This window comes from Entelurus aequoreus, linkage group LG04, assembly GCF_033978785.1.
Source record: "Entelurus aequoreus isolate RoL-2023_Sb linkage group LG04, RoL_Eaeq_v1.1, whole genome shotgun sequence".
Lineage (NCBI taxonomy): Eukaryota > Metazoa > Chordata > Actinopteri > Syngnathiformes > Syngnathidae > Entelurus > Entelurus aequoreus.
Window position 1 is genome coordinate 26,863,360 of NC_084734.1, and position 26,580 is coordinate 26,889,939.

Sequence of the window (26,580 nt, forward strand, 5' to 3'; positions counted from 1 at the left end):
TGACTGAGCTATCAGATAGACTTAGAAGGGATTCAAGGAATTCAAGGAGCTGCTGTTAGGAGTTATTGTTCATTTGCCTGATGGCCGAGGGGAAAAAACTGTTCAGGTGGCGGGAGGTGTGGGTCTGGATGGAGCGTAGTCTCCTGCCTGAGGGGAGAGGGGAGAATAGTGTGTGTCCAGGGTGAGAAGAGTCAGCTGTGATCCGACCCACATGCCTCCTGGTCCTGGAGGAGAACAAGTCCTGGAGGGATGGGAGCTTGCAGCCAATCACCTTCTCAGCAGCACGTACGATGCGCTGCAGTCTATTCTTATCCTGGACTGTGGCGCCGGGGAACCACACTGTGATGGAGGAGGTCAGGATGGACTCTATGATGGCTGAGTTTATTCCTACCATAAAACCCAGTAAATAACATCCAAAAAAGCGGCAACAATCCTCCATCTACATTTTATGATCTAAATAATACCAAGTAATAGTAATAGTAATTGTTATTATAAGCTCTAACATTAAGGACCTACATTTTGCGGCACATTGATCAGAGAAAGTCAACTTCCCTATGCTGCTGCATTCACATCATGAGCTGGTGAGCTGGTGAGCTGCTTCTCGCCTCGGAGCTTGTGAAAGTTTATTCTTGATTATATCACCTTGATAGTAAAATGATATGGACATAAACTGAGAAGTTGGTCAACTTTGACAGCCATTTTAGACCCGCAGAAAAACACGCAAAAGATGGATTTGCACCCACCCACCTTTTTTTTAACCCTTCACAAGGATGATGATTCATTCTTCATGTAAAAGAGAATATATCAACATCTTAACAGTCAGCATCCTAGTGATAGAAGACATTGTACAGTAAGTAATGTTTTAAATATGTTTGTTGGCTCTCATGAAGTCAGCAGTGAGTAGTAATCAGTGCTGTTGTCGAAGGAAAAAGCGAACGACATGATGCGTCTATGAAATTAATGAGCAAAATACGTAAATATTACATGTTATTATGAATGTGCTTGTTACTACATCACATAAATACTTACAGTGGGTACATAACATGAGATGGAGATATTTAGAGGGTTTTTTTTTAGAGTGCTTTACAAGAGAAAAACAGCCACTCCCATTAGGCCCCTTTCCAGAGCAGGAACTTTCCCACTTACTCGGGTAAATAAAGTTCCCACTGTGTTTCCAATAAAAACTACCCAGGTAGTTCTTCAGGAACTATTTTTGGTTCCTGCTAGCTATGTGGGACTTTTGGAAGGTTCCTTTTGAGGGGCGGGCTGTGTTGTCCAGCGCTCATTGGTTTTTCAAACACACGGGCGCCATTGCGGAGAATTTGCCATAACTTTTCGTATATTTATACATATCGTATTTGCTGATGCTCTTCTGTGGTTGTGGTTGTTATTGTTTTGTTTAAAAGTATAAATCCGGTGTGAGAACCTCTGGAATTGATCTCCTGCTGGTGCCCACATTCAGGACAAAATACGGTCAGGCTGTGTTTCAGTTTGCCATCCATCCATCCATTTTCTACCACTTGTCCCTTACGGGGTCGCGGGGGTTGCTGGAGCCTATCTCAGCTGCATTTGGGCAGAAGCCAGTGTACACCCTGGACAGGTCGCCACCTCACCACAGATAGACAGATAACATTCACACTCACACACTAGGAACCATTTAGTGTTGCCAATCAACCTATCCCCAGGTGCATGATTTTGGAGGTGGGAGGAAGCCGGAGTACCCGGAGGGAACCCACGCAATCACGGGGAGAACATGCAAACTCCACATAGAAAGACCCCGAGCCCGGGATCGAACCCAGGACCTTTTTATTGTGAGGCACAGGCACTAACCCCTGTTCCACCTTGCTGCCCTGTTTCAGTTTTATGCAGTTAAATTCCTGTCAATGAGAAAGGACGCAAAGAAAAAAAGCTCCGCTTCTGCTACCGGAGTTTTTGTTAAGTCTGAAGATTTTGACCACTGATTTGACCACTGATTTGCGATCACAGCCACAGGAGAGTCACCTGGCATCTTAGATCTGATTTTGGTCAGTTGAGAGGCACTGATACGCTGAAATAAGGCGAGTGGAAGAGCCGTTAGCCTCAAGCCAAAGGCGCCTCCTGCAGTTCAAAGCGGTTGCCTAGCAACCAAAAGTTACGGCGAGTTTACAGCTGTTTTAAAGTGATCCCGACGTCGCAGAGTGATATAAGTTGACAGGCTGACACCTCAAATTGATCTCTGAACGGCGCAAGGTACGAAATTGTTGAAAAAACAAGATAAAAGTGCCTCAAGTCGCTAAAGAAGTAACTGCCCTTAAGACATAAGAGGCACTGACGTCAGTGACTGCCGCGATGCCAAAAGTTAAAGGATTGACTGGAAAGACTGATTTGAAGCTGGGCACAGGACATGATGGGATTCAAGAAGGGATACTACAAAATATACTCCAGGAATTTAAAGAAGAAATGATAGAAAAATTGGAAGAATTGATGGATGGATGGAAAGAGGATATGAAAGAAATGAAAGAAGAAATTAAAGAAATGAAAAAAGAGAACAACTCCAGAAATAGAGAAGCCACTGAAATGAGCAAACAAATGAAGATCCTTCAAGAAGACAACAACATGCTGAGGAACATCATAGATGAAATGGATCAGGATAAACGAATGAATGATATCATTGTGACAGGGCACCGAATTAAACCTAGATCCTATGCGAAAGCTGTGAATAATGAAGGTGAACCAGATTAAATGGATATGGTCTCAGCAGAACAGCAAGTGGTCAACTTTCTGCAATCAAAAGAAATTGAAATTGACATTAATACCATCGAAACATGCATCCCACTGAACGGAAGAAACAACAACGCCACTCCAGTCGTGTTCGTGAAACTCGTAAACAGAAAATCTAAAATGGCATTGCTGAGACAGGGAAAGAAGCTGAAGGGAACAAATGTGTACATGAATGAGCATCTCACAAAACGTAATGCTGGAATCGCCAAGAAAGCACGCGACTTGAGAAGGCAGGGAAAAATCCAGGGAACTTGGAGCGCCAACTGTAAAATCTACATCAAGCTGAATGGAAGTCCAGAAGCAAGAGTAATTGTTGTCCATGACATCAAGGACCTGGACAATTTTTAAAGTTTACACAGCTACCACAACAACGATGATAATGGACTCTGACAGAAAACAAGCACCTAAATTCAGCATCGGCACTACTATGTTCCAAGGGACGACTAAACAGGAGGACCTAGATTCAGGATTGCATCCACCTACACTTATAGAGATTATTGAAACAACATCAAAGTTTGTTGAACAAGAAAATATGGAACTAAAAAATTTCTGCAACAAAGATCACAAAAACCAGGATTTGGAAAATGATATAGATCCAGATACAAATTTTTTCTCCCACATCAGTAATAGTTGTTTTTATTATACAGATGATCAATATAATAGCAACATTGAATGTGATAACAAATTGTCAATTATTTATTTTAATAGTAGAAGCTTGTATGCAAATTACAACAACATTAAGAACTTTTTGGAACACATCAACGAACCCTTCAAAGTGATAGCTGTCACAGAAACATGGATTGATGATAAAAAAGGAATATATTTTGATCTGGAGGGATATGAACTAAACTACATCAACAGAACCAACAAAAATGGAGGAGGAGTAGCTGTGTACATGATGAAGAACCTGAACTACAAAGTGGTAAAAAACATGTCATTTGCCATAGATAATATCTTAGAATGTATAACCATTGAAATATGTCAGGAAAAAAGCAAAAACATATTCATCAGTTGTATATATAGATCACCTGAGTCAAGTATAGAAACATTTGAAGAATGGATCAAGGCAATTTACATGGACAATGGTCAAAGAATAATGTTCTTATGTGGTGACTTTAATATTGACTTATTGAACCCCAACAAGCAAAAGTCTATTGATGACTTCATTGATACAATGTACAGCATCAGTCTATATCCTAAAATCACAAAGCCAAGCAGAATCACAGGACACTGTGCCACGCTTATTGATAATATTTTTACCAATGATTTTGATAATAACACTACAAGTGGTCTACTTATAAGCGACGTTAGTGATCATCTGCCAGTTTTTACAATATACGATGGAAACTACAAGAAGAACATGGAAGACAAAAGGACATTTCGAAGACTATGCACAGAGAAGAGGATGACTGCCTTCAAAATTGAGCTACAAAAGCAAGATTGGGACAATGTGTATAATGAAAAAGAGGTTGATGAAGCATATGAACATTTCTTAAACAAGTTCATAATACTTTATGACAAACATTGTCCATGGATACAACTCAGTAACAAGCAGAGAAAGAATAACCAACCATGGATGACAAAAGGATTAAAAAATGCTTGTAAGAAGAAGAATACACTATATAGAAAATGTATAGCACAAAGAACTATAGAGGCAGAAATTAAGTACAAAAAGTATAAAAACAGGTTAACAGACATACTACGATCATGTAGAAAAGAATATTACAGTGAATTATTGGACAGGAACAAAAATAATATGAGAGCAACATGGGGCATCCTCAATAGCATTATTAAAAATGGAACTAAGAGGGACTACCCTCAATACTTTTTAGATGAGAATAAAAAAAATGACAACATAAAGGAAGTAGTTGAAAGCTTCAATAATTATTTTGTAAATATTGGACCAAAATTGGAAGAAAGGATTCCAGACCCAGTTCCAATTGAGGACTATAATGATACCATAGAGCGAAATCCCAACTCCATGTTCCTCAGTAATGTGACACAGGAGGAAATAGTTACAATCGTGAAAAAATGTAAATCTAAGACTTCAACTGATTGTAACGGAATTGATATGGAAACGATAAAAAAGGTTATTGAAGAGATCCCAGGACCATTAATGTATATTAGTAACATATCATTTCAAACAGGTACATTTCCAAACAAAATGAAAATAGCTAAAGTTGCACCAATTTATAAGACTGGAGACAAACATCAATTTACAAATTATAGACCTGTTTCTCTACTTCCACAATTTTCTAAAATCATTGAAAAACTGTTCAATAACAGATTAGAAAGTTTCATGAATAAAAATAGAATACTCGAAGAGAACCAATATGGATACAGAGCTAATGTTTCAACTTCAATGGCTTTAATTGAAATTACAGAAGAAATTACCAATGCAATAGATAGTCAAAAATGTGCGGCAGCGGTTTTTATGGATCTAACTAAAGCATTTGACACAATTAATCACAATATTTTAATCAAAAAACTAGAACGATATGGCATCAGAGGGTTAGTCTTAAACTGGATAAGAAGTTATCTAACGAACAGGAAACAATACGTGAAGCTAGGCAAACACACGTCTACAACGCTAAATATATCCTGTGGTGTACCTCAGGGATCAATACTAGGACCTAAATTATTCAATCTCTATATAAATGACATTTGTAAAGTTACAAAAGATTTAAAGTTAGTATTATTTGCGGATGATACAACAGCGTTTTGTTCAGGAGAGAACACACAGGAGATAATACAAATAATAACAGAAGAAATTAACAAATTAAAAAGATGGTTTGACAAAAACAGACTATCGTTGAATCTTAGTAAAACTAAAATAATGCTATTTGGTAACAGTAGAAGAGAAAGTCAAACACAAATACAAATAGACGGAATAGAAATTGAAAGAGTAAACGAAACCAAATTTCTAGGTATAATGATTGATGATAAATTGAACTGGAAATCTCACGTAAAAAATATACAACATAAAGTTGCAAGAAACATGTCAATAATGAATAAAGCAAAACATGTTCTAGACCAAAAATCCCTTCATATTCTCTACTGCTCACTAGTGTTACCATATCTGAGCTACTGTGTAGAAATATGGGGAAATAATTACAAAAGTACACTTCATTCATTAACGGTGTTACAAAAAAGATCAGTTAGAATAATACATAATGTTGGATATAGAGAACATACAAACCCTTTATTTATTGAATCAAAAATACTGAAATTCCACGACATAGTGAATTTGCAAACAGCTAAAATTATGCACAAAGCAAACTATAACCTGCTACCCAAGAATATACAACAATTCTTCTCAAAAAAAGAGGAGAAATATAATCTTAGAGAAAAATGTAATTTAAAACATTTGTTTGCACGTACAACACTTAAGACCTTCAGTATATCAGTATGTGGAATTAAATTATGGAATGGATTAAGCAAAGCAATCAAACAATGTACTAATATGATCCACTTCAAGAAACTCTTCAAACTTAAAGTGTTTACAAAGTACAAAGAAGAAGAACCATGACAAACATTCTCAATTTATTTCATCCATCCATTCATTCATTCTTAAAGTAATCTTACTTATCTCATCATATGAAATATGACTTACTTCAAAAATTATTATTATTAAATTCTTACTATTATTTATTTATTTATTTTTATTGTGATTACTTATGGAGTTTATTGTGAAAAAATTGTGAACAGGAAGTGAACAAAAAGTTTTGCAACTGTTATGTAAAGAAAAGGGGTAGGATTAAATAAGCTCTGCTTCTTCCTACTCCTTTTCGAACATGTTGAAAAGAAACTGGAAATTGTGATGTATCATGTTGTATGCTTGCATGTTCGAAATAAACTCAAACTCAAACTCAAACTCAATTATTATTACTACTACTATTAGTGCTACTACTAGGGATAGTAATACTATTATAATACATCTTGCGTAAGATAACATTAATTATTATTATTATTGACAATATTATTGTCTTTGGAGTTTTGTAAATGCTATTCATAATTCATGCAACAACATTATGGGTATACTTAAATAAAACCCCACAATCACTCCAGTTTTGGCAACTTTCAAAGTTGAAAATGTAAAATGTCATTGAAAGGAAAAAGAAAATGCTGAAGCCAAAGTTAAATATCTGCAATGAGGTGACGACTTGTCCAGGGTGTACCCCGCCTTCCGCCCGAATGCTGCTGAGATAGGCTCCAGCACCCCCCGCGACCCCAAAAAGGGACAAGCGGTAGAAAATGGATGGATGGATGGAAGTTAAATATTTCTCCTACAGATTATTTTTCCAAAACAAATTGTTTGATATTGTTTGTGAATTATTGAAGGCATATATTTGAATTATGAATACTCTCCCAATAAGGAAACAAGCAAAACATGCAACATGCCTGGGGCTAAAACAATCCTGATTGCATCTTATTTACATGTGCTTTCTCTTTCTTCATGGTTACCCCGACCTCCCTCCACCCCACAGAGCCAACATCCCCCCACGCCCTCCACCTCAGATCCTCTATTACACCCTGGCCAGCCAACATGATCTGAATGAAGGCTGATTCAGGGTGGCAGGCGCTGTCTTACAAACAGTATTTTACAATTAAGCCTGGGAAAGCGGCATCCCCCTCGACGCATCACCAGAGAAGAGGCGAGTACCACCATCCTTGACCTCTTCTTCGAGTCCCCAGCCCTCGCATGCACACAGACACACACACGAAACAAAAGACGTTATTTTATTTTTTTGGACAACGTTGTTCAGACGGTAGAGCGGCCGTCTACCAACTTGAGGGTTCCTTATTCACGGCCCTAGTGTCACTGGACAGGACACTTTACCAACCTTGCTCCTAGTGCCCCTCACACTGGTGTATGAATTAGAATGATTGTTTAGTGGTGATCGGAGACACTACGGGTGAAAATTGCCACCTACTGGTAGTCTACCCCAAGGAAAATGTGGCCTGCAAATGTAGCTTACCACCACCAAGTGTGAATCTGAAGTGAATGAATGTTTGGGTCTCAGTTCTCTCTGTAAAGCGCTTTGCGTTTTTAGAAAAAAGTGTTATGTAACACTAATTCATTATACCGTATTTTCCGGACCATAGGGCGCACTGGATTATAAGGCGCATTAAAGGAGTCATATTTATTTGATCTTTTTCTAAATTGAAAACACTTCCTTGTGGTTTACAAAACATGTAACGGTGGTTATTTGGTCAAAATGTTGCATGGATTATGTTTTACAGATCATCTTCAAGCCGCTTTCTGACAGTCGCATCCGTTTTGGGGGCGGTCTTATTTACGTGGCTCACCTTCGGCAGCGTCTTCTTCCCGTCATCTTTGTTGTAGCGGTGTAGCGTGCAAGGACTGGGGTGGAAAAAGTTTCAAAAGATGAAGTTAACTGTTTTAATGACATTCAGACTTTACTTAAATCAATAACGGAGCAGCATCTCCTCATCCGGAAACCACAACAAAGCCGGAAATGTGTCCTGTGAAAAACTGTCCGACCGGAACCGGTATGTTTTAGCGCTGTCATTGCGAGTTTACTGATAGATATAAGTAAGAACTTTACACTGCTTCATATTAGAAATGGCAACAGCGGAGGATGAATGTCCGTCCCATAACAAGAAGATAGAGAAAAAGAAGAAGATTATCGACTATGGTGACGCCACGGACTACAAATTCGGGCCCGTGCAATTTGGATTTATGCAGGTTCCAAATACAGATCAGCAGGTACCAGAAGGTAAGAAAAGTTGCTTTTGCATAATATTGCGAAACAAAACGCCGGATAATATGCCTTACCTTAAACACACAACATAATAATACTCATATGTTAAAGCACAGTACAATCAATCAAACTTCATAGCTTACCAAAGTCGTACTAAAACATTTTGATATATTTTTGAGTGCTGTATGTAACGTTCTATATGTTCAATGGAACATATAAAATGTTGGTGTTGTATACTTGAGTCATATTGCCATCATATTGCAGCCTACACGTATCTTTTATGTTTGACTGCCATCTACTGGTCACACTTATGATTACACCATGTACCAAAAAAAAATTGCTTTGAGGTCGGTAAGCAAATCCAGAATTATTCCGAACATTATGCGCACCGGTTTATAAGGCGCACTGTCGAGTTTGGAGGAAAAAAAGGATTTTAAGTGCGCTTTATAGTCCGGAAAATACGGTAGTTATCAAGAACATGCAGATGCTGTGCACATCAGTGCATGCTACCACATGTGCCGTCTCTCCCACAAATACCCTGCCCCTTACCAAAGCCCCTCCTTCCTATCCACCCGAGTCTCTGCTGGCTTCCTTTCTCAACACGTTGTGAAAATGCTAATGGTTCTCACTAGCGTTAGGGACATGCAGGAAGATGGTTTATAGAGGTGGCCAGACTGAGGCCAACTGATGGAGAAGAAAGATTATTTAAATGTTGAACTAATTTTCTTTAAAGTCTTTGTTGGGCCGTGATACAACACATGTTGTGGAATACAATGTTTACCTTCCAAGCCAGGTGAGACCTTAGGCAGTTACAATTTGAATAAAATTGCATAAAAACATAAATGAACACGTTTGCTTTTGCTCCCTATTTTATGAGCTGAATTTAAAAAAGTAGATATTGTCCATTGATCAGACAACAACCGAAGGATTAAAGCTAATTTTCCAAGCTTTATTTAAATTCTTATAATTTCAAGGCAGACTTTATCCAAGGGCAAGGCATTGATGGTATAGTGGCTAGCATGGCTGCCTTCCAAGCAGTTGATCTGGGTTAGAATGTTAGCCAATGCATGGCTTGCGTTATGGCAACGTCCAGTCATTTGAAAGTTGTTACTCAAATATTGGTCCACAAAAAACCCACATAAACCAGCCAATTTCCTATTGCTTATTTTAGATTTTAAAATTTCAAGGCAAAAACGGTCTGAGGACCAGGCATTGGTGGTGTAATAGATAGCTTAGCTGCCTTCCTAGCATTTAGGCTTGGTTCGAGTCCCGGCCAAAGCATGTCTTGCTGTGTTTTGGCAACGTCCAGTCAGATGAGAGTTGTTATTTAACTATTGATCAGAAAACAACCCAGAGAAAACATTCAACTTCCAAAATTTCAGATATCAGTTATTAGAATTTCAAGACAAAAAATATCCAAAAACCAAGCATTTGTGTATAGTGGCTAGCAGAGCTGCCTTCCAAGAAGTTTTGGTTTTGATTCCCAGCCAGTGCATGGCTTGAGTTATTTTGGCAACGTCCAGTCTGTTAAAAGTTGTTACTCAACCATTGATAAGCAAACTACACTGAGATTCCAGCTAATGTTTAATGGTTTGTTTAAGTTTTCTGAATATCCAGATCAAAGTAGATCATAAACCAAGCATTGGTGGTATAGTGGATAGCATAACTGACTTGATAGAAGTTGAGTGGGATTTTACACCTGGTCCATAATTGGTTGGAACTGTTTTGGAAACGTCCAGTCCATTGAAAAGTTATTACTCAACCAAAGATCAGGAAACAACCAATTGCATGGCTTGAGTTAATTTGGCAACATCCAGTCTGTTTAAAGTTGTTACTCAACCATTAATAAGCAAACGACCCTGAGATTCCAGCTAATTTTAGATGATAGCAGCCACTTTCCTATGGTTTATTTTAGATTTTAGAATTTCAAGGCAACAATTGCCCATGGACTAAATATTGGTGGAATGGTGGCTAGCATAGCTGCCTTCCAAGCAATTGACCTGGGTTCCGTTTCCGGCCAATGCATGGCTTGTGTTATCTTGGCAATATCCAGTCAGTTACAAGTTTTTACTTAGCTATTGATCAGCAAAAAACCCAGAGATAACAGCCAATTTCCTTTGGTTTATTTTACATTTTAAAATTTCATGGCAAAAATCATATAAGTACCAGGCATTGGTGGTATAGTGGTTAGCATAGCTGCCTTCCAAGCAGTTGACCTGGGTTCGATTCCCGGCCAATGCATGACTTGCTTTATATTGGCAAGTCCAGTCAGTTGAAAGTTTTTACTCAACTATTGATCAGCAAAAAACCCGGACTTAACAGCCAATTTCTAATTGTTTATTTTACATTTTAGAAATTTCAAAACAAAAAATTATCCAAAAACCAAGTATTTGTGTATAGCGGCTAGCATAGCTGCCTTCCAACAATTAAACATCAGTTTTCATTCCCAGCCAGTGCATGGCTTGAGTTGTTTTGGCAATGTCCAGTCTGTTTAAAGTTGTTACTCAACCATCGATAAGCAAACAACCCTGAGATTCCAGCTAATTTTAGATGATAGCAGCCAATTTCCTATGGTGCATTTTAGATTTTAGAATTTCAAGGCAGCAATTGTCCATGGACTAAATATTGGTGGAAAAGTGGCTAGCATAGCTGCCTTCCAAGCAATTGACCTGGGTTCCGTTTCCGGCCAATGCATGGCTTGTGTTATCTTGGCAATATCCAGTCAGTTGAAAGTATTTACTTAACTATTGTTCAGCAAAAAACCCAGACTTAACAGCCAATTTCTAATTGTATATTATACATTTTAGAAATTTCAAGGCAAAATATTATCCAAGAACCAATCATTTGTGTATAGCGGCTAGCATAACTCCCTTCCAACAATTAGACTCAGTTTTCATTCCCAGCCAGTGCATGGCTTGAGTTGTTTTGGCAATTTCCAGTCTGTTTAAAGTTGTTACTTAACCATTGATGAGTCAAAGTCCCTATGATTCGAGCTACTTTTACATAGAATCTAAAATTACCTAATTACCAGGCGTTGGTGGTATAGTGGTTAGCATAGCTGCCTTCCAAGCAGTTGACCTGGGTTCGATTCCCGGCCAATGCATGACTTGCATTATATTGGCAAGTCCAGTCAGTTGAAAGTTTTTACTCATTTATTGATCAGCAAAAAACTTGGACTTAAGAGCCAATTTGTAATTGTTTATTTTACATTTTACAAATTTCAAAACAAAAAATTATCCAAAAACCAAGTATCTGTGTATAGCGGCTAGCATAGCTGCCTTACAACAATTAAACCCAGTTTTGATTCCCAGCCAGTGCATGGCTTGGGTTGTTTTGGCAAAATCCAGTCCGTTTAAAGTTGTTACTCAACCATTGATAAGCAAATGTCCCTGAGATTCCAGCTAATTTTAGATGATAGCAGCCAATTTCATATGGTGTCTTTTAGATTTTTAGAATTTCAAGGCAGCAATTGTCCATGGACCAAATATTGTTGGAAATGTGGCCAGCATAGCTGCCTTCCAAGCAATTGACCCGGGTTCCGTTAACGGCCAATGCATGGCTTGTGTTATCTTGGCAATGTCCAGTCAGTTGAAAGTTTTTACTCATTTATTGATCAGCAAAAAACCCGGACTTAAAAGCCAATTTGTAATTGTTTATTTTACATTTTACAAATTTCAAAACAAAAAATTATCCAAAAACCAAGTATCTGTGTATAGCGGCTAGCATAGCTGCCTTCCAACAATTAAACCCAGTTTTGATTCCCAGCCAGTGCATGGCTTGAGTTGTTTTGGCAAAATACAGTCCGTTTAAAGTTGTTACTCAACCATTGATAAGCAAACAACCCTGAGATTCCAGCTAATTTTAGATGATTGCAGCCAATTTCCTATGGTGTATTTTAGATTTTTAGAATTTCAAGGCAGCAATTGTCCATGGACCAAATATTGTTGGAAATGTGGCCAGCATAGCTGCCTTCCAAGCAATTGACCTGGGTTCCGTTAACGGCCAATGCATTGCTTGTGTTATCTTGGCAAGTCCAGTCAGTTGAAAGTTTTTACTCATTTATTGATCAGCAAAAAACCCGGACTTAAAAGCCAATTTCTAATTGTTTATTTTACATTTTACAAATTTCAAAACAAAAAATTATCCAAAAACCAAGTATCTGTGTATAGCGGCTAGCATAGCTGCCTTACAACAATTAAACCCAGTTTTGATTCCCAGCCAGTGCATGGCTTGAGTTGTTTTGGCAAAATCCAGTCCGTTTAAAGTTGTTACTCAACCATTGATAAGCAAACAACCCTGAGATTCCAGCTAATTTTAGATGATTGCAGCCAATTTCCTATGGTGTATTTTAGATTTTAGAATTTTAAGGCAGCAATTGTCCATGGACTAAATATTGGTGGAAAAGTGGCTAGCATAGCTGCCTTCCAAGCAATTGACCTGGGTTCCGTTTCCGGCCAATGCATGGCTTGTGTTATCTTGGCAATATCCAGTCAGTTGAAAGTATTTACTTAACTATTGATCAGCAAAAAACCCAGACTTAACAGCCAATTTCTAATTGTATATTTTGCATTTTAGAAATTTCAAGGAAAAAAATTATCCAAGAACCAAGCATTGGTGTATAGCGGCTAGCATAGCTGCTTTCCAACAATTAGACCCAGTTTTGATTCCCAGCCAGTGCATGGCTTGGGTTGTTTTGGCAAAATCCAGTCTGTTTAAAGTTGTTACTCAACCATTGATAAGCAAACAACCCTGAGATTCCAGCTAATTTTAGATGATTGCAGCCAATTTCATATGGTGTATTTTAGATTTTTAGAATTTCAAGGCAGCAATTGTCCATGGACCAAATATTGTTGGAAATGTGGCCAGCATAGCTGCCTTCCAAGCAATGGACCTCGGTTCCGTTAACGGCCAATGCATTGCTTGTGTTATCTTGGCAATATCCAGTCAGTTGAAAGTTTTTACTTAACTATTGATCAGCAAAAAACCCAGAGATAACAGCCAATTTCCCATGGTTAATTTTACATTTTAGAATTTCAAATCTAAAATTACATATTTACTAGGCACTGGTGGTATAGTGGTTAGCATAGCTGCCTTCCAAGCAATTGGCCTGGGTTCGATTCCCGGCCAATGCATGACTTGCATTGTATTGGCAACGTCCAGTCAGTTGAAAGTTTTTACTCAACTATTGATCAGCAAAAAACCCGGACTTAACAGCCAATTTCTAATTGTTTATTTTACATTTTAGAAATTTCAAAACAAAAAATTATCCAAAAACCAAGTATTTGTGTATAGCGGCTAGCATAGCTGCCTTCCAACAATTAAACCCAGTTTTGATTCCCAGCCAGTGCATGGCTTGAGTTGTTTTGGCAACGTCCAGTCTGTTTAAAGTTGTTACTCAACCATTGATAAGCAAATGTCCCTGAGATTCCAGCTAATTTTAGATGATAGCAGCCAATTTCATAAGGTGTATTTTAGATTTTTAGAATTTCAAGGCAGCAATTGTCCATGGACTAAATATTGGTGGAAAAGTGGCTAGCATAGCTGCCTTCCAAGCAATTGACCTGGGTTCCGTTTCCAGCCAATGAATGGCTTGTGTTATCTTGGCAACGTCCAGTCAATTGAAAGTTTTTACTTAACTATTGATCAGCAAAAAACCCAGAGATAGCAGCCAATTTCCTATGCTTTATTTTAGATTTGAGAAATTCAAAGCAAAAACTATCATATTACAAGGCATTGGTGGTATAGTTGTTAGCATAGCTGCCTTCCAAGCAGTAAACCCGTGTTGGATTCCCGGTCAATGCATGACTTGCATTATATTGGCAACGTCCAGTCAATTGAAAGTTTTTACTCAACTATTGATCAGCAAAAACACCTGACTTAACAGCCAATTTCTAATTGTTTATTTTACATTTTTGAAATTTCAAGGCAAAAAATTACCCAGGAACCAAGCATTTGTGTATAGTGGCTAGCATAGCTGACCTCCAAGAATTAGACCTAGTTTTGATTCCCAGCCACTGCATGGCTTGAGTTGTTTTGGCAACGTCCAGTCCGTTTAAATTTGTTACTCAACCATCGATAAGCAAACGACCCTGAGATTCCAGCTAATTTTAGATGATGGCAGCCAATTTCCTATGGTGTATTTTAGATTTTAGAATTTTTAAGGCAGCAATTGTCCATGGACTAAATATTGGTGGAAAAGTGGCTAGCATAGATGCCTTCCAAGCAATTGACCTGGGTTCCGTTAACGGCCAATGCATGGCTTGTGTTATCTTGGCAATGTCCAGTCAGTTGAAAGTTTTTACTTAACTATTTATCAGCAAAAAACCCAAACTTAACAGCCAATTTCCTATGGTTAATTTTACATTTTAGAATTTCAAGACCAAAATAATCTTATTACCAGGCATTGGTGGTATAGTGGTTAGCATAGCTGCCTTCCAAGCAGTTGACCCGGGTTAGATTCCCGGCCAATGCATGACTTGAATTATATTGGCAAGTCCAGTCAGTTGAAAGTTTTTACTTAACTATTGATCAGCAAAAAACCCGGACTTAACAGCCAATTTCTAATTGTTTATTTTACATTTTAGAAATTTCAAAGCAAAAAATTATCCAAGAACCAAGCATTTTTGTATAGCGGCTAGTTTTGATTCCCAGCCAATGCGTGGCTTGAGTTGTTTTGGCAGCGTCCAGTCTGTTTAAAGTTGTTTCTCAACCATTGATAAGCAAACGTCCCTGAGATTCCAGGTAATTTTAGATGATAGCAGCCAATTTCCTATGGTTTATTTTAGATTTTAGAATTTCAAGGCAGCAATTGTCCATGGGCTAAATATTGGTGGAATAGTGGCTAGCATAGGTGCCTTCCAAGCAATTGACCTGGGTTCCGTTTCCGGCTAATGCATGGCTTGTGTTATCTTGGCAATGTCCAGTCAGTTGAAAGTTTTTACTTAACTATTGATCAGCAAAAAACCCAAGGATAACAGCCAATTTCCTATGGTTAATTTTACATTTTAGAATTTTCAAGACAAAAATCTTGTAAGCACCAGGCATTGGTGGTGTAGTGGTCAGCATAGCTACCTTCCGAGTAGATTCCTGGCCAATTCATGGCTTGCAATATATTGGCAATGTCCAGGCAGTTGAAAGTTCTCATTAAACTAATGATCAGCAAAATAAACCTGAGATATCAGCCAATTTCCTATGGTTTATTTTAGAACTTAGAATTTCAAGGCAAAAATTGCCCAAGGACAAAATTTTGCTGGTATAGTCGCTAGCAAAGCTGCCCTTCAAGCAGTTGAGCTGGGTTCCACTTCCGGACAATCCATGGCTTGTGTTATCTTGGCAATGTCCAGTCAGTTGAAAGTTTTTACTTAACTATTGATCAGCAAAAAACCCAGAGATAACAGCCAATTTTCTACGGTGTATTTTACATTTTAAAATTTCAAGGCAAAAATGATGTAAGTACCAGGCATTGGTGGTATAGTGGTTAGCATAGCTGCCTTCCAAGCAGTTGACCTGGGTTCGATTCCCGGCCAATGCATGACTTGCATTATATTGGCAAGTCCAGTCAGTTGAAAGTTTTTACTTAACTATTGATCAGCAAAAAACCCGGACTCAACAGCCTATTTCTAATTGTTTATTTTAAATTTTAGAAATTTCAAAGAAAAAAATTATCCAAGAACCAAGCATTGGTGTATAGCGGCTAGCATAGCTGCTTTCCAACAATTAGAGCCAGTTTTGATTCCCAGCCAGTGCATGGCTTGGGTTGTTTTGGCAACGTCCAGTCTGTTTAAAGTTGTTACTCAACCATTGATAAGCAAACAACCCTGAGATTCCAGCTAATTTTAGATGATTGCAGCCAATTTCATATGGTGTATTTTAGATTTTTAGAATTTCAAGGCAGCAATTGTCCATGGACCAAATATTGTTGGAAATGTGGCCAGCATAGCTGCCTTCCAAGCAATTGACCTGGGTTCGATTCCCGGCCAATGCATGACTTGCATTGTATTGGCAACGTCCATTCAGTTGAAAGTTTTTACTCAACTATTGATCAGCAAAAACCCGGACTTAACAGCCAATTTCTAATTGTTTATTTTACATTTTAGAAATTTCAAAACAAAAAATTATCCAAAAACCAAGTATTTGTGTATAGCGGCTAGCATAGCTGCCTTCCAACCATTAAACCCAGTTTTGATTCCCAGCCAGTGCATGGCTTGAGTTGTTTTGGCAACGTCCAGTCTGTTTAAAGTTGTTACTCAACCATTGATAAGCAAACAACCCTGAGATTCCAGCTAATTTTAGATGATAGCAGCCAATTTCTTATGGTGTATTTTAGATTTTAGAATTTCAAGGCAGTAATTGTCCATGGACTAAATATTAATGGAAAAGTGGCTAGCATAGCTGCCTTCCAAGCAATTGACCTGGGTTCCGTTAACGGCCAATGCATTGCTTGTGTTATCTTGGCAATATCCAGTCAGTTGAAAGTTTTTACTTAACTATTGATCAGCAAAAAACCCAGAGATAACAGCCAATTTCCTATGGTTAATTTTACATTTTAGAATTTCAAATCTAAAATGACCTAATTACCAGGCATTGGTGGTATAGTGGTTAGCATGTGGACTTTCACAATGTTATGTCAGACCCACTCGACATCCGTTGCTTTCGGTCTCCCCTAGAGGGGGGGGGTTACCCACATATGCGGTCCTCTCCAAGGTTTCTCATAGTCATTCGCCGACGTCCCACTGGGGTGAGTTTTTCCTTGCCCGTATGTGGGCTCTGTACCGAGGATGTCGTTGTGGCTTGTACAGCCCTTTGAGACACTTGTGATTTAGGGCTATATAAATAAACATTGATTGATTGATTGATTGATAGCATAGCTGCCTTCCAAGCAGTTAACCTGGGTTCGATTCCCGGCCGATGCATGACTTGCATTATATTGGCAAGTCCAGTCAGTTGAAAGTTTTTACTCATTTATTGATCAGCAAAAAACCCGGACTTAAAAGCCAATTTCTAATTGTTTATTTTACATTTTACAAATTTCAAAACAAAAAATTATCCAAAAACCAAGTATCTGTGTATAGCGGCTAGCATAGCTGCCTTCCAACAATTAAACCCAGTTTTGATTCCCAGCCAGTGCATGGCTTGAGTTGTTTTGGCAACGTCCAGTCCGTTTGAATTTGTTACTCAACCATCGATAAGCAAACGACCCTGAGATTCCAGCTAATTTTAGATGATGGCAGCCAATTTCCTATGGTGTATTTTAGATTTTAGAATTTTTAAGGCAGCAATTGTCCATGGACTAAATATTGGTGGAAAAGTGGCTAGCATAGATGCCTTCCAAGCAATTGACCTGGGTTCCGTTAACGGCCAATGCATGGCTTGTGTTATCTTGGCAATGTCCAGTCAGTTGAAAGTTTTTACTTAACTATTTATCAGCAAAAAACCCAAACTTAACAGCCAATTTCCTATGGTTAATTTTACATTTTAGAATTTCAAGACCAAAATAATCTTATTACCAGGCATTGGTGGTATAGTGGTTAGCATAGCTGCCTTCCAAGCAGTTGACCTGGGTTCGGTTCCCGGCCAATGCATGACTTGAATTATATTGGCAAGTCCAGTCAGTTGAAAGTTTTTACTTAACTATTGATCAGCAAAAAACCCGGACTCAACAGCCTATTTCTAATTGTTTATTTTAAATTTTAGAAATTTCAAAGAAAAAAATTATCCAAGAACCAAGCATTGGTGTATAGCGGCTAGCATAGCTGCTTTCCAACAATTAGACCCAGTTTTGATTCCCAGCCAGTGCATGGCTTGGGTTGTTTTGGCAAAATCCAGTCCGTTTAAAGTTGTTACTCAACCATTGATAAGCAAATGTCCCTGAGATTCCAGCTAATTTTAGATGATAGCAGCCAATTTCATAAGGTGTATTTTAGATGTTTAGAATTTCAAGGCAGCAATTGTCCATGGACCAAATATTGTTGGAAATGTGGCCAGCATAGCTGCCTTTCAAGCAATTGACCTGGGTTCCGTTAACGGCCAATGCATTGCTTGTGTTATCTTGGCAATATCCAGTCAGTTCAAAGTTTTTACTTAACTATTGATCAGCAAAAAACCCAGAGATAACAGCCAATTTCCTATGGTTAATTTTACATTTTAGAATTTCAAATCTAAAATTACCTAATTACCAGGCATTGGTGGTATAGTGGTTAGCATAGCTGCCTTCCAAGCAGTTGACCTGGGTTCGATTCCCGGCCAATGCATGACTTGCATTATATTGGCAAGTCCAGTCAGTTGAAAGTTTTTACTCATTTATTCCGTTAACGGCCAATGCATGGCTTGTGTTATCTTGGCAATGTCCAGTCAGTTGAAAGTTTTTACTCATTTATTGATCAGCAAAAAACCCGGACTTAAAAGCCAATTTCTAATTGTTTATTTTACATTTTACAAATTTCAAAACCAAAAATTATCCAAAAACCAAGTATCTGTGTATAGCGGCTAGCATAGCTGCCTTCCAACAATTAAACCCAGTTTTGATTCCCAGCCAGTGCATGGCTTGAGTTGTTTTCGCAAAATCCAGTCCGTTTAAAGTTGTTACTCAACCATTGATAAGCAAACAACCCTGAGATTCCAGCTAATTTTAGATGATTGCAGCCAATTTCCTATGGTGTATTTTAGATTTTAGAATTTTAAGGCAGCAATTGTCCATGGACTAAATATTGGAGGAAAAGTGGCTAGCATAGCTGCCTTCCAAGCAATTGACATGGGTTCCGTTTCCGGCCAATGCATGGCTTGTGTTATCTTGGCAATATCCAGTCAGTTGAAAGTTTTTACTTAACTATTGATCAGCAAAAAACCCGGACTCAACAGCCTATTTCTAATTGTTTATTTTAAATTTTAGAAATTTCAAAGAAAAAAATTATCCAAGAACCAAGCATTGGTGTATAGCGGCTAGCATAGCTGCTTTCCAACAATTAGACCCAGTTTTGATTCCCAGCCAGTGCATGGCTTGGGTTGTTTTGGCAAAATCCAGTCCGTTTAAAGTTGTTACTCAACCATTGATAAGCAAATGTCCCTGAGATTCCAGCTAATTTTAGATGATAGCAGCCAATTTCATATGGTGTATTTTAGATTTTTAGAATTCCAAGGCAGCAATTGTCCATGGACCAAATATTGTTGGAAATGTGGCCAGCATAGCTGCCTTCCAAGCAATTGACCTGGGTTCCGTTAACGGCCAATGCATTGCTTGTGTTATCTTGGCAATATCCAGTCAGTTGAAAGTTTTTACTTAACTATTGATCAGCAAAAAACCCAGAGATAACAGCCAATTTCCTATGGTTAATTTTACATTTTAGAATTTCAAATCTAAAATTACCAAATTACCAGGCATTGGTGGTATAGTGGTTAGCATAGCTGCCTTCCAAGCAGTTGACCCGGCTTCGATTCCCGGCCAATGCATGACTTGCATTATATTGGCAAGTCCAGTCAGTTGAAAGTTTTTACTCATTTATTGATCAGCAAAATACCCGGACTTAAAAGCCAATTTCTAATTGTTTATTTTACATCTTACAAATTTCAAAACAAAAAATTATCCAAAAACCAAGTATCTGTGTATAGCGGCTAGCATAGCTGCCTTCCAACAATTAAACCCAGTTTTGATTCCCAGCCAGTGCATGGCTTGGGTTGTTTTGGCAAAATCCAGTTTGTTTAAAGTTGTTACTCAACCATTGATAAGCAAATGTCCCTGAGATTCCAGCTAATTTTAGATGATAGCAGCCAATTTCATATGGTGTATTTTAGATTTTTAGAATTTCAAGGCAGCAATTGTCCATGGACCAAATATTGTTGGAAATGTGGCCAGCATAGCTGCCTTTCAAGCAATTGACCTGGGTTCCGTTAACGGCCAATGCATTGCTTGTGTTATCTTGGCAATATCCAGTCAGTTCAAAGTTTTTACTTAACTATTGATCAGCAAAAAACCCAGAGATAACAGCCAATTTCCTATGGTTAATTTTACATTTTAGAATTTCAAATCTAAAATTACCTAATTACCAGGCATTGGTGGTATAGTGGTTAGCATAGCTGCCTTCCAAGCAGTTGACCTGGGTTCGATTCCCGGCCAATGCATGACTTGCATTATATTGGCAAGTCCAGTCAGTTGAAAGTTTTTACTCATTTATTCCGTTAACGGCCAATGCATGGCCTGTGTTATCTTGGCAATGTCCAGTCAGTTGAAAGTTTTTACTCATTTATTGATCAGCAAAAAACCCGGACTTAAAAGCCAATTTCTAATTGTTTATTTTACATTTTACAAATTTCAAAACCAAAAATTATCCAAAAACCAAGTATCTGTGTATAGCGGCTAGCATAGCTGCCTTCCAACAATTAAACCCAGTTTTGATTCCCAGCCAGTGCATGGCTTGAGTTGTTTTCGCAAAATCCAGTCCGTTTAAAGTTGTTACTCAACCATTGATAAGCAAACAACCCTGAGATTCCAGCTAATTTTAGATGATTGCAGCCAATTTCCTATGGTGTATTTTAGATTTTAGAATTTTAAGGCAGCAATTGTCCATGGACTAAATATTGGAGGAAAAGTGGCTAGCATAGCTGCCTTCCAAGCAATTGACATGGGTTCCGTTTCCGGCCAATGCATGGCTTGTGTTATCTTGGCAATATCCAGTCAGTTGAAAGTTTTTACTTAACTATTGATCAGCAAAAAACCCGGACTCAACAGCCTATTTCTAATTGTTTATTTTAAATTTTAGAAATTTCAAAGAAAAAAATTATCCAAGAACCAAGCATTGGTGTATAGCGGCTAGCATAGCTGCTTTCCAACAATTAGACCCAGTTTTGATTCCCAGCCAGTGCATGGCTTGGGTTGTTTTGGCAAAATCCAGTCCGTTTAAAGTTGTTACTCAACCATTGATAAGCAAATGTCCCTGAGATTCCAGCTAATTTTAGATGATAGCAGCCAATTTCATAAGGTGTATTTTAGATTTTTAGAATTTCAAGGCAGCAATTGTCCATGGACCAAATATTGTTGGAAATGTGGCCAGTATAGCTGCCTTCCAAGCAATTGACCTGGGTTCCGTTAACGGCCAATGCATTGCTTGTGTTATCTTGGCAATATCCAGTCAGTTGAAAGTTTTTACTTAACTATTGATCAGCAAAAAACCCAGAGATAACAGCCAATTTCCTATGGTTAATTTTACATTTTAGAATTTCAAATCTAAAATTACCAAATTACCAGGCATTGGTGGTATAGTGGTTAGCATAGCTGCCTTCCAAGCAGTTGACCCGGGTTCGATTCCCGGCCAATGCATGACTTGCATTATATTGGCAAGTCCAGTCAGTTGAAAGTTTTTACTCATTTATTGATCAGCAAAATACCCGGACTTAAAAGCCAATTTCTAATTGTTTATTTTACATTTTACAAATTTCAAAACAAAAAATTATCCAAAAACCAAGTATCTGTGTATAGCGGCTAGCATAGCTGCCTTCCAACAATTAAACCCAGTTTTGATTCCCAGCCAGTGCATGGCTTGGGTTGTTTTGGCAAAATCCAGTTTGTTTAAAGTTGTTACTCAACCATTGATAAGCAAATGTCACTGAGATTCCAGCTAATTTTAGATGATAGCAGCCAATTTCATATGGTGTATTTTAGATTTTTAGAATTTCAAGGCAGCAATTGTCCATGGACCAAATATTGTTGGAAATGTGGCCAGCATAGCTGCCTTCCAAGCAATTGACCTGGGTTCCGTTAACGGCCAATGCATTGCTTGTGTTATCTTGGCAATATCCAGTCAGTTCAAAGTTTTTACTTAACTATTGATCAGCAAAAAACCCAGAGATAACAGCCAATTTCCTATGGTTAATTTTACATTTTAGAATTTCAAATCTAAAATGACCTAATTACCAGGCATTGGTGGTATAGTGGTTAGCATAGCTGCCTTCCAAGCAGTTGACCTGGGTTCGATTCCCGGCCAATGCATGACTTGCATTATATTGGCAAGTCCAGTCAGTTGAAAGTTTTTACTCATTTATTCCGTTAACGGCCAATGCATGGCTTGTGTTATCTTGGCAATGTCCAGTCAGTTGAAAGTTTTTACTCATTTATTGATCAGCAAAAAACCCGGACTTAAAAGCCAATTTCTAATTGTTTATTTTACATTTTACAAATTTCAAAACCAAAAATTATCCAAAAACCAAGTATCTGTGTATAGCGGCTAGCATAGCTGCCTTCCAACAATTAAACCCAGTTTTGATTCCCAGCCAGTGCATGGCTTGAGTTGTTTTCGCAAAATCCAGTCCGTTTAAAGTTGTTACTCAACCATTGATAAGCAAACAACCCTGAGATTCCAGCTAATTTTAGATGATTGCAGCCAATTTCCTATGGTGTATTTTAGATTTTAGAATTTTAAGGCAGCAATTGTCCATGGACTAAATATTGGAGGAAAAGTGGCTAGCATAGCTGCCTTCCAAGCAATTGACATGGGTTCCGTTTCCGGCCAATGCATGGCTTGTGTTATCTTGGCAATATCCAGTCAGTTGAAAGTTTTTACTTAACTATTGATCAGCAAAAAACCCAGAGATAACAGCCAATTTCCTATGGTTTATTTTACATTTTAGAATTTCAAATCTAAAATGACCTAATTACCAGGCATTGGTGGTATAGTGGTTAGCATAGCTGCCTTCCAAGCAGTTGACCTGGGTCCGATTCCCGGCCAATGCATGACTTGCATTATATTGGCAAGTCCAGTCAGTTGAAAGTTTTTACTCATTTATTGATCAGCAAAAAACCCGGACTTAAAAGCCAATTTCTAATTGTTTATTTTACATTTTACAAATTTCAAAACAAAAAATTATCCAAAAACCAAGTATCTGTGTATAGCGGCTAGCATAGCTGCCTTCCAACAATTAAACCCAGTTTTGATTCCCAGCCAGTGCATGGCTTGAGTTGTTTTGGCAACGTCCAGTCCGTTTAAATTTGTTACTCAACCATCGATAAGCAAACGACCCTGAGATTCCAGCTAATTTTAGATGATGGCAGCCAATTTCCTATGGTGTATTTTAGATTTTAGAATTTTTAAGGCAGCAATTGTCCATGGACTAAATATTGGTGGAAAAGTGGCTAGCATAGATGCCTTCCAAGCAATTGACCTGGGTTCCGTTTCTGGCCAATGCATGGCTTGTGTTATCTTGGCAATATCCAGTCAGTTGAAAGTATTTACTTAACTATTGATCAGCAAAAAACCCAGAGATAACAGCCAATTTCTAATTGTATATTTTCGAAATTTCAAGGCAAAATATTCTCCAAGAACCAAGCATTTGTGTATAGCGGCTAGCATAGCTGCCTTCCAACAATTAGACCCAGTTTTCATTCCCAGCCAGTGCATGGCTTGAGTTGTTTTGGCAATTTCCAGTCTGTTTAAAGTTGTTACTCAACCATTGATAAGCAAAAGTCCATATGATTCCAGCTACTTCCAGATGATAGCAGCCAATTTCCTATGGTGTATTTTAGATTTAAAAATTTCAAGGCAGCAATTGTCCATGGACTAAATATTGGTGGAAAAGTGGCTAGCATAGCTGCCTTCAAGCAATTGACCTGGGTTCCGTTTCCAGCCAATGAATGGCTTGTGTTATCTTGGCAACGTCCAGTCAATTGAAAGTTTTTACTTAACTATTGATCAGCAAAAAACCCAGAGATAGCAGCCAATTTCCTATGCTTTATTTTAGATTTTAGAAATTCAAAGCAAAAACTATCATATTACAAGGCATTGGTGGTATAGTTGTTAGCATAGCTACCTTCCAAGCAGTAAACCCGTGTTGGATTCCCGGTCAATGCATGACTTGCATTATATTGGCAACGTCCAGTCAATTGAAAGTTTTTACTCAACTATTGATCAGCAAAAACACCTGACTTAACAGCCAATTTCTAATTGTTTATTTTACATTTTTGAAATTTCAAGGCAAAAAATTACCCAGGAACCAAGCATTTGTGTATAGTGGCTAGCATAGCTGACCTCCAAGAATTAGACCTAGTTTTGATTCCCAGCCACTGCATGGCTTGAGTTGTTTTGGCAACGTCCAGTCCGTTTAAATTTGTTACTCAACCATCGATAAGCAAACGACCCTGAGATTCCAGCTAATTTTAGATGATGGCAGCCAATTTCCTATGGTGTATTTTAGATTTTAGAATTTTTAAGGCAGCAATTGTCCATGGACTAAATATTGGTGGAAAAGTGGCTAGCATAGATGCCTTCCAAGCAATTGACCTGGGTTCCGTTAACGGCCAATGCATGGCTTGTGTTATCTTGGCAATGTCCAGTCAGTTGAAAGTTTTTACTTAACTATTTATCAGCAAAAAACCCAAACTTAACAGCCAATTTCCTATGGTTAATTTTACATTTTAGAATTTCAAGACCAAAATAATCTTATTACCAGGCATTGGTGGTATAGTGGTTAGCATAGCTGCCTTCCAAGCAGTTGACCCGGGTTCGATTCCCGGCCAATGCATGACTTGAATTATATTGGCAAGTCCAGTCAGTTGAAAGTTTTTACTTAACTATTGATCAGCAAAAAATCCGGACTCAACAGCCTATTTCTAATTATTTATTTTAAATTTTAGAAATTTCAAAGAAAAAAATTATCCAAGAACCAAGCATTGGTGTATAGCGGCTAGCATAGCTGCTTTCCAACAATTAGACCCAGTTTTGATTCCCAGCCAGTGCATGGCTTGGGTTGTTTTGGCAAAATCCAGTCCGTTTAAAGTTGTTACTCAACCATTGATAAGCAAATGTCCCTGAGATTCCAGCTAATTTTAGATGATAGCAGCCAATTTCATATGGTGTATTTTAGATTTTTAGAATTTCAAGGCAGCAATTGTCCATGGACCAAATATTGTTGGAAATGTGGCCAGCATAGCTGCCTTCCAAGCAATTGACCTGGGTTCCGTTAACGGCCAATGCATTGCTTGTGTTATCTTGGCAATATCCAGTCAGTTGAAAGTTTTTACTTAACTATTGATCAGCAAAAAACCCAGAGATAACAGCCAATTTCCTATGGTTAATTTTACATTTTAGAATTTCAAATCTAAAATGACCTAATTACCAGGCGTTGGTGGTATAGTGGTTAGCATAGCTGCCTTCCAAGCAGTTGACCTGGGTTCGATTCCCGGCCAATGCATGACTTGCATTATATTGGCAAGTCCAGTCAGTTGAAAGTTTTTACTCATTTATTGATCAGCAAAAAACCCGGACTTAAAAGCCAATTTCTAATTGTTTATTTTACATTTTACAAATTTCAAAACAAAAAATTATCCAAAAACCAAGTATCTGTGTATAGCGGCTAGCATAGCTGCCTTCCAACAATTAAACCCAGTTTTGATTCCCAGCCAGTGCATGGCTTGAGTTGTTTTGGCAACGTCCAGTCCGTTTAAATTTGTTACTCAACCATCGATAAGCAAACGACCCTGAGATTCCAGCTAATTTTAGATGATGGCAGCCAATTTCCTATGGTGTATTTTAGATTTTAGAAATTTTAAGGCAGCAATTGTCCATGGACTAAATATTGGTGGAAAAGTGGCTAGCATAGATGCCTTCCAAGCAATTGACCTCGGTTCCGTTAACGGCCAATGCATGGCTTGTGTTATCTTGGCAATGTCCAGTCAGTTGAAAGTTTTTACTTAACTATTTATCAGCAAAAAACCCAAACTTAACAGCCAATTTCCTATGGTTAATTTTACATTTTAGAATTTCAAGACCAAAATAATCTTATAACCAGGCATTGGTGGTATAGTGGTTAGCATAGCTGCCTTCCAAGCAGTTGACCTGGGTTCGATTCCCGGCCAATGCATGACTTGCATTATATTGGCAAGTCCAGTCAGTTGAAAGTTTTTACTCATTTATTGATCAGCAAAAAACCCGGACTTAAAAGCCAATTTCTAATTGTTTATTTTACATTTTACAAATTTCAAAACAAAAAATTATCCAAAAACCAAGTATCTGTGTATAGCGGCTAGCATAGCTGCCTTCCAACAATCAAACCCAGTTTTGATTCCCAGCCAGTGCATGGCTTGGGTTGTTTTGGCAAAATCCAGTCCGTTTAA

The 26,580-nt window shown here is 38.1% G+C and overlaps 11 non-coding genes across 11 annotated transcripts; all 11 read left to right on the forward strand.

The window, feature by feature from the left end:
* Window positions 1-10,655: 10,655 nt before the first annotated feature.
* trnag-ucc (transfer RNA glycine (anticodon UCC)) lies at window positions 10,656-10,727 on the forward strand. The gene has a single exon. It is a non-coding gene; the product is annotated as a tRNA-Gly (tRNA).
* A 790-nt stretch (window positions 10,728-11,517) lies between these two features.
* trnag-ucc (transfer RNA glycine (anticodon UCC)) lies at window positions 11,518-11,589 on the forward strand. Its single transcript has one exon. It is a non-coding gene; the product is annotated as a tRNA-Gly (tRNA).
* Window positions 11,590-14,886: 3,297 nt separating this feature from the next.
* Window positions 14,887-14,958, forward strand: trnag-ucc (transfer RNA glycine (anticodon UCC)). The gene has a single exon. It is a non-coding gene; the product is annotated as a tRNA-Gly (tRNA).
* A 987-nt stretch (window positions 14,959-15,945) lies between these two features.
* trnag-ucc (transfer RNA glycine (anticodon UCC)) lies at window positions 15,946-16,017 on the forward strand. The gene has a single exon. It is a non-coding gene; the product is annotated as a tRNA-Gly (tRNA).
* A 2,647-nt stretch (window positions 16,018-18,664) lies between these two features.
* Window positions 18,665-18,736, forward strand: trnag-ucc (transfer RNA glycine (anticodon UCC)). Its single transcript has one exon. It is a non-coding gene; the product is annotated as a tRNA-Gly (tRNA).
* Window positions 18,737-20,528: 1,792 nt separating this feature from the next.
* On the forward strand, window positions 20,529-20,600 carry trnag-ucc (transfer RNA glycine (anticodon UCC)). The gene has a single exon. It is a non-coding gene; the product is annotated as a tRNA-Gly (tRNA).
* A 1,123-nt stretch (window positions 20,601-21,723) lies between these two features.
* On the forward strand, window positions 21,724-21,795 carry trnag-ucc (transfer RNA glycine (anticodon UCC)). The gene has a single exon. It is a non-coding gene; the product is annotated as a tRNA-Gly (tRNA).
* A 597-nt stretch (window positions 21,796-22,392) lies between these two features.
* trnag-ucc (transfer RNA glycine (anticodon UCC)) lies at window positions 22,393-22,464 on the forward strand. Its single transcript has one exon. It is a non-coding gene; the product is annotated as a tRNA-Gly (tRNA).
* A 2,453-nt stretch (window positions 22,465-24,917) lies between these two features.
* Window positions 24,918-24,989, forward strand: trnag-ucc (transfer RNA glycine (anticodon UCC)). The gene has a single exon. It is a non-coding gene; the product is annotated as a tRNA-Gly (tRNA).
* A 597-nt stretch (window positions 24,990-25,586) lies between these two features.
* Window positions 25,587-25,658, forward strand: trnag-ucc (transfer RNA glycine (anticodon UCC)). Its single transcript has one exon. It is a non-coding gene; the product is annotated as a tRNA-Gly (tRNA).
* Window positions 25,659-26,255: 597 nt separating this feature from the next.
* On the forward strand, window positions 26,256-26,327 carry trnag-ucc (transfer RNA glycine (anticodon UCC)). The gene has a single exon. It is a non-coding gene; the product is annotated as a tRNA-Gly (tRNA).
* The last annotated feature ends 253 nt before the right edge of the window (window positions 26,328-26,580 follow it).